Source organism: Mixophyes fleayi, chromosome 2 (genome assembly GCF_038048845.1).
Source record: "Mixophyes fleayi isolate aMixFle1 chromosome 2, aMixFle1.hap1, whole genome shotgun sequence".
NCBI classification, from domain to species: Eukaryota; Metazoa; Chordata; class Amphibia; order Anura; family Limnodynastidae; genus Mixophyes; species Mixophyes fleayi.
The window spans coordinates 208,207,109-208,213,634 of NC_134403.1; positions in this window are offsets into that span (position 1 = coordinate 208,207,109).

The following is a 6,526-nucleotide window of genomic DNA, read 5'->3' on the forward strand; positions in this document are numbered from 1 at the left end:
GTCACTCTTGAGGTAATGCTGCACCACCAAATTAATGGTGTGGGCAAAACATGGGACGTGCTGGAAATTGCCCATATTTAATGCCCGCACAATGTTACTGGCATTGTCTGACACCACAAATCCCCATGAGAGTCTAAGTGGGGTAAGCCACTGGGAGATAATTTCCCTCATTTTCTCTAATATGTTGTCAGCGTTGTGCCTCTTATTAAAGCCTGTAATGCACAATGTTGCCTGCCTTTGCATGAGCAGCCATTTTGTAGATGCTGCTACTGATGCAGCTGTTGCTGTTGCTGCGGAAGGGGATGCATCTACCCAGTGGGCTGTCACAGTCATATAGTCCTTCGTTTGCCCAGAACCACTTGTCCACATGTCCGTGGTTAAGTGGACAGTGGGTACAACCGCATTTTTAAGAGCACTGAGGACACTTGATCGTACTTCTCTGTACATTTTTGGTATCGCCTGCCTAGTGAAGTGGAATCTCGAGGGGATTTGGTACCGGGGACACAATACCTCCATCAACCCTCTAAATCCCACTCCACTGATGGCGGACACCGGGCGCACGTCTAACACCAACATTGCAGTTACAGCCGCAGTTATACGCTTTGCAATAGGGTGACTACTATCGTATTTGGTGGTCATGGCAAACGACTGTTGGACGGTCAATTGTTTGGTGAAAGACTTAGCGGTCTTACGACTTCCCCTCTGGGAAGATGACCGACTAACAGCAGCAACAGCAGCAGTGGCAGTAGTAGGCGTACCGCTGCAGGATTCCTCGGATGAATCCCGTATTGAGGAGGACTCAGTCTGGCTGGTGACTTGGGCTGCAGGACTGAATCTGATGGAGATTGTGGAGGAAGTTGACGAGGAGGGTGTTGCTGGTGTGTATCCAACTGGACCACGGGATTTAGGTGTCCCTGTACCGATGAGGGTCCTAGCCCCAGTTCCTGAACTAACCACTGAACTATGAAGGTTATTCAGGTGACGTATAAGGGAGGATGTTCCTAGGTGGGCAAGATCCTTACCCCTGCTTATTTGAGCTTTACATAAGCTACATATTGCCATACATTGGTTGTCTGGATTTGGATAAAAATAACTCCAGACCGAAGAGGTGCATTTTTTGGTCTTCTGACCAGGCATGACGATGGGCTTTTTCATCCCATGGACATCAGCTGTTTCCCCCCCTGGTGCCTCATTTACAATAACCACATCACCATCCTCATCATCAAGTTCCTCCACAGCGCCAGCTACATCATCAATAGCCTCCTCCCGAGCCACCTCTTCCCGTACAGTGATGGGAAGGTCAGGCTTGACAACCACCAACACCCTTGGACTCGCCTTGGGGATTTGTGATAATTTCTCTTTAGAAGGCAGAGTTGTTTGCTGTTTTGTTGCTGACAGCATAACTCTCTTCAATTTTTTGTAGGGGGGGGGAGGAGGAGGAGGGCTAAGATCCGTGGGTGAAGCTGAACCACTAGTCATGAACACGGGCCAGGGCCTAAGCCGTTCCTTGCCACTCCGTGTCGTAAATGGCATATTGGCAACTTTACGTTTCTCCTCAGATGATTTTAAGTTTCTCTTTTTGCTACTTTTTCTTAACTTGGGCTTTTTGGATTTTACATGCCCGGTACTACGAGATTGGGCATCGGGCTTGGAAGACGACGTTGATGGCATTTCATCGTCTATGTCATGACTAGTGGCAGCAGCTTCAGCATTAGGAGGAAGTGGGTCTTGATCTTTCCCTACTTTATCCTCCAAATTTTTGGTCTCCATTATATGTAGCACAAGATACTGCAGAATGTGTGAACTTGGTAATATTGCAGTACCACTACCAATGGACTTATAATGCTGGATTGGTTTTGCAAATTTGGTTATAATTATTATATATTTTTTTTTTTTTTTTAATTTTTTATTTTTTTTTACTTTTTTTTTATTTTTTACAAACTTGGGAATAATGGGGAAATAACTATGCCCTTAGAAGCACAGAGCACAGGACACAGCACCACTGGACTGAACAGGACACGGCACAGGACCCAGCAGCACTACGGAACTCAGCAGGACAGAGCACAGGACACAGCACCACTGGACTGATACTGCAGAATGTGTAAACTTTGTAATATTGCAGTACCACTGGACTTTTACTGCTGAATGTGTGAACTTGGTAATATTGCAGTACCAATGGACTTATAATGCTGGATTGGTTTTGCAAATTTGGTTATAATTATTATATATTTTTTTTTTTTTTAAATTTTTTATTTTTTTTTACTTTTTTTTTATTTTTTACAAACTTGGGAATAATGGGGAAATAACTATGCCCTTAGAAGCACAGAGCACAGGACACAGCACCACTGGACTGAACAGGACACGGCACAGGACCCAGCAGCACTACGGAACTCAGCAGGACAGAGCACAGGACACAGCACCACTGGACTGATACTGCAGAATGTGTAAACTTTGTAATATTGCAGTACCACTGGACTTTTACTGCTGAATGTGTGAACTTGGTAATATTGCAGTACCAATGGGCTTATACTGCAGGATTGGTTGTGAAAATTTTGTGGTAATTAAAAAATATTAAAGTAGTTTTTGGTATTTTATAAAAAAAACTTTTTTTTATTTTTTTAAACACAGGGGAATATTGGGGAAATAACTATGCCCTTAGAAGCACAGAGCACAGGACACAGCACCACTGGACTGAACAGGACACAGCACAGGACCCAGCAGCACCACTGACCTCAGAAGGACAGAGCACAGCACACAGCACCACTGGACTGATACTGCAGAACACAGCACAGCACAGCACAGCACAGCACAGCACAGCACAGCACAGCACAGCACAGAACTAAACAGCACAGAACTAAACAGCACAGAACTAAACAGCACAGAACTAAACAGCACAGAACTAAACAGCACAGAGGACCACCTAACACACCCTCCCTCTACCCTGATCAATGCCCGAGTGAAGATGGCGGCGACTAGCGGGGAATTTATAGGATCCGAGTATCGCGAGATCCGACAACGGGATTATGAGTCAGAGCCTCAGTTTCACTTTTGAATTTGGCGCCAATACCCGGATCTGTCTCGGATCCGACTCGGATCCGCAACGTTCGGGTGGGCTCGGATTTCAGAAATCCGAGCGCGCTCATCCCTAATTGACATAGCATTATTTCTCTTCATTGTAACAAAATATGAAAAAGCAAGATGACTGAGAGACTGCAGAGTTCCTAGAGTCAGTAAGGACTGGACCTAACCATTCTCCAACCTAAGGAGAAAATCAACATGGAGTCCATCTCATCACCCACACAAACCAGTAGAAATGTTTATTAGCGCAACGTGCATTATGAGAAACAAGTGATACTTGAATTTCATTGCAGTTTATATTAAAATTTGACTTTTACATATATTAATAACACTGTCATGACTCTATTCTCTCTTGTGAAAATGTTACTTCATTATAGAGATGCTCACTGACCCCCTGTGTTTTGGTTTTGGGTTTGGATCTGGATTACCTTCTTGTTTTTGTTTTGGTTTTGTCAAACAGCCCTTGCGTGTTTTGGTTTTGGTTTTGTTTGGTTTTGTTTTGCTATTTTTTACAAAATTCCATTTTTTGGGCTAAAATAACATAATGTAGGTATTATTTTGTACCTACATTATTATTAACCTCACTAACACTAATTTGCAGTCATTCCCATTCAATTTTGACCATCTCACAGGTCACAATATGCTTTTCATACACTGTCAGCCAAATACTGCAGCGATCTGGCTGGATGGTAAGCGACAGAGCAATGACTCAAACACATGGCAGTTCCTACCACATCTAGGAAACATTGCAATGAGTGCTTCACGTGTTTCTTGGATAAGTGAGGTAATTCTACAGTTAATACATGGCAACGATTAATCGCTCCACTTGTTTCTTGGATTAGTGAGGTAATTCTACAGCTAATAAATGTCAATGAGCGCTGACCCCCCCACAATGTGTGCTTTTATCAGACACACACCAACGCACTAGAAAGAGCTATTGAAATCCAAAGTAAAAAGCCAGTCCATCAGTGAGTTTAGAATCAGCCCAAATGAACTGCTTTAAGGACGCTATTAATCAAAATGACCAGCCTACATTTATAGTGAAAGTTACAAAAAAGTAGCCTGCAAAGACTGTACGATTAATCAAAATGACCAAAGCACCTTTTCTCTTTGGGTGTATATTACATCCTACACTTATAGTGAAAGTTACAAAAAAGCAGCCTGCAAAGACTGTACGATATATCAAAATGCCCAAAGCACCTTTTCTCTTTGGGTGTATATTACACCCTACACTTATAGTGAAAGTTACAAAAAAGCAGCTTGCAAAGACTGTATGATAAATCAAAATGCCCAAAGCACCTTTTCTCTTTGGGTGTATATTACACCCTACACTTATTAGTGCAAATTCAGAAATATATAGTGCTGCTATATTAGAATTTCAGCAGTCAGCATTCAGCAAATAGGTTTTTTTAGAAGGGGGGAATTATGACACCCCAAGCACTTTGTAGTGCAAATTCAGAAATATATAATGCTGCTATATTAGAATTTCAGCAGAAAGCAAATGCAGTTTTTTTAGATGGGGGGATATGACACCCCAAACATTTTGTAGTGCAAATTCAGAAATATATAATGCTGCTATATTACTATTTCAGCAGTCAGCAAATACAGTTTTTTTTGAAGGGGGGAATATAACACCATAAACACTTTGTAGTGTAAATTTGGAAAAATGCCTCCTGTATACTGCTCTATTCCTTCTCTAATTCTGCAACCTAACCCTTCTCTGTCCCTCTCTCAAATGGCGCTAGATTGCCGTGAAGGCGGCTATTTATTCATTCGAAAAACTCGCGTGATCCAAGATCTGACGACGTCACAATGACTTTTTGACTTGTTTTGGAATCTGAATAGGCACGAGAGTACCGAGCCGACTCGGCTCGGTACTCGGATTCCGGAAGTCCGGGTGGGTTTATTACATTATTATATTGTGTACAAATAGGGTAATATGACTTACAATGTTTACTATTGTTAGGTCGCATCTCTACAGTAATGTTAAGTGTAGTTTTACACATTTGTTCTCCTGGCATTTGTTTGATGCAAAAATACTGCTGTTTCTGAGCTGGATGTATCTTGAGATATGTGTGGCTGTTTTGTGACAGAAACTTTAAATGAGGTCCTATGTTTCTCTAAATTTCCTCTGCCTCAGGAGATCGGCATATTTATAGAGGAGTAACAGAAGTGGGTCAGTCTGCTTTATGTACTATTTCTAGTAACTTGTGCCATGTCTGGTTTCACCTCCAGTATTGAGGTTGAATTATTTGATCTTGGAAATGCAATTGTTTTGCTCTTTCAATGTGCATGTGTACTGTATAGTGATGAAAATACAAATGGACACTCAATATCAGTTGTTTACACATACCTAAAATTTGGAGGTGCAATGGAAAACCAAAGTAAATAATAAATTAAAATGTACACTTGTGGCAGGTAAAATAAAGACCTCTGACATGTATGACCACTATTTTATGGGAAAAGGGCAACAGCTGTATTTAGCTGGTGGCAAGGACCAAAAACTATAGTAATATAGCAATTTGGGAGCAAAGAGGAGAAATATCCAGGTAAATGATACTCTTTTTTTAAGTATTATGTTAAGAAGTTGTATTAGCTTCTAGCCTTCATGGCACTTGACAACCAAAAATTCACTCAATGTCATCTAGAACATGTAATGACCAATGGTGGGCTTATGCTCAGTAACTGAGCAGGCATTACATCCCTAGACAAAAATAAAAATAAATGGACATGATGAATATAGGAGAGATTATGATTTATGGACATAGCAAAATGGATATATTGAGCAAAATCAGAACCCAGAGCTAGTGGTCAAGTAGCAAAGGGTCAAACCCAAATGAGTAGTTTGTCAAACACTAGTCAATACTAGTAGTAAAAATTAAAAAATAAACAGTACAGAGGCACAATAGGCAGACAAGACCAAGGCAAGAATGACACAGGGATAGAGATGATGAGGTCATAATCCCTCATTGGAAAACCATGTTTCCAGTCAAAGTGTACTCTTTAGCAGCCACCTTTACTCTCGGTACTGCCTTCAGGTACTTAGATGTCTAGAACACTTAAAAAGCCATGAGGAACTTCGGAGCTACTGTATGGAAAACTGAGGTTGAGAAGACAGAGTACCAAGGGAAGACAGAAACAAAATTTGAATGGAGAAAAACACAGGCTAAGCAGGGAAAACAGGATGCACAAGAAATAGACATATACAAATTCAGAAGGCACATGGTAACAGATAAAGACTGAGACAAGGATGCAGCAAATTCAGATTTGAAATACAAATCAGGTCTACATATAGAGACATACCACACAATGCTTGAACACCATGCAGTGTTTTAGCATGCCTAATGTACTCCTAGAGTATGCTGGGAACTGAAGTGTCTAAGGGCAAGTGCTAATGGCCAGCGATCCTGAATTCAAAACCCTGGCAGAGTCTCAGAAAACACCTGCC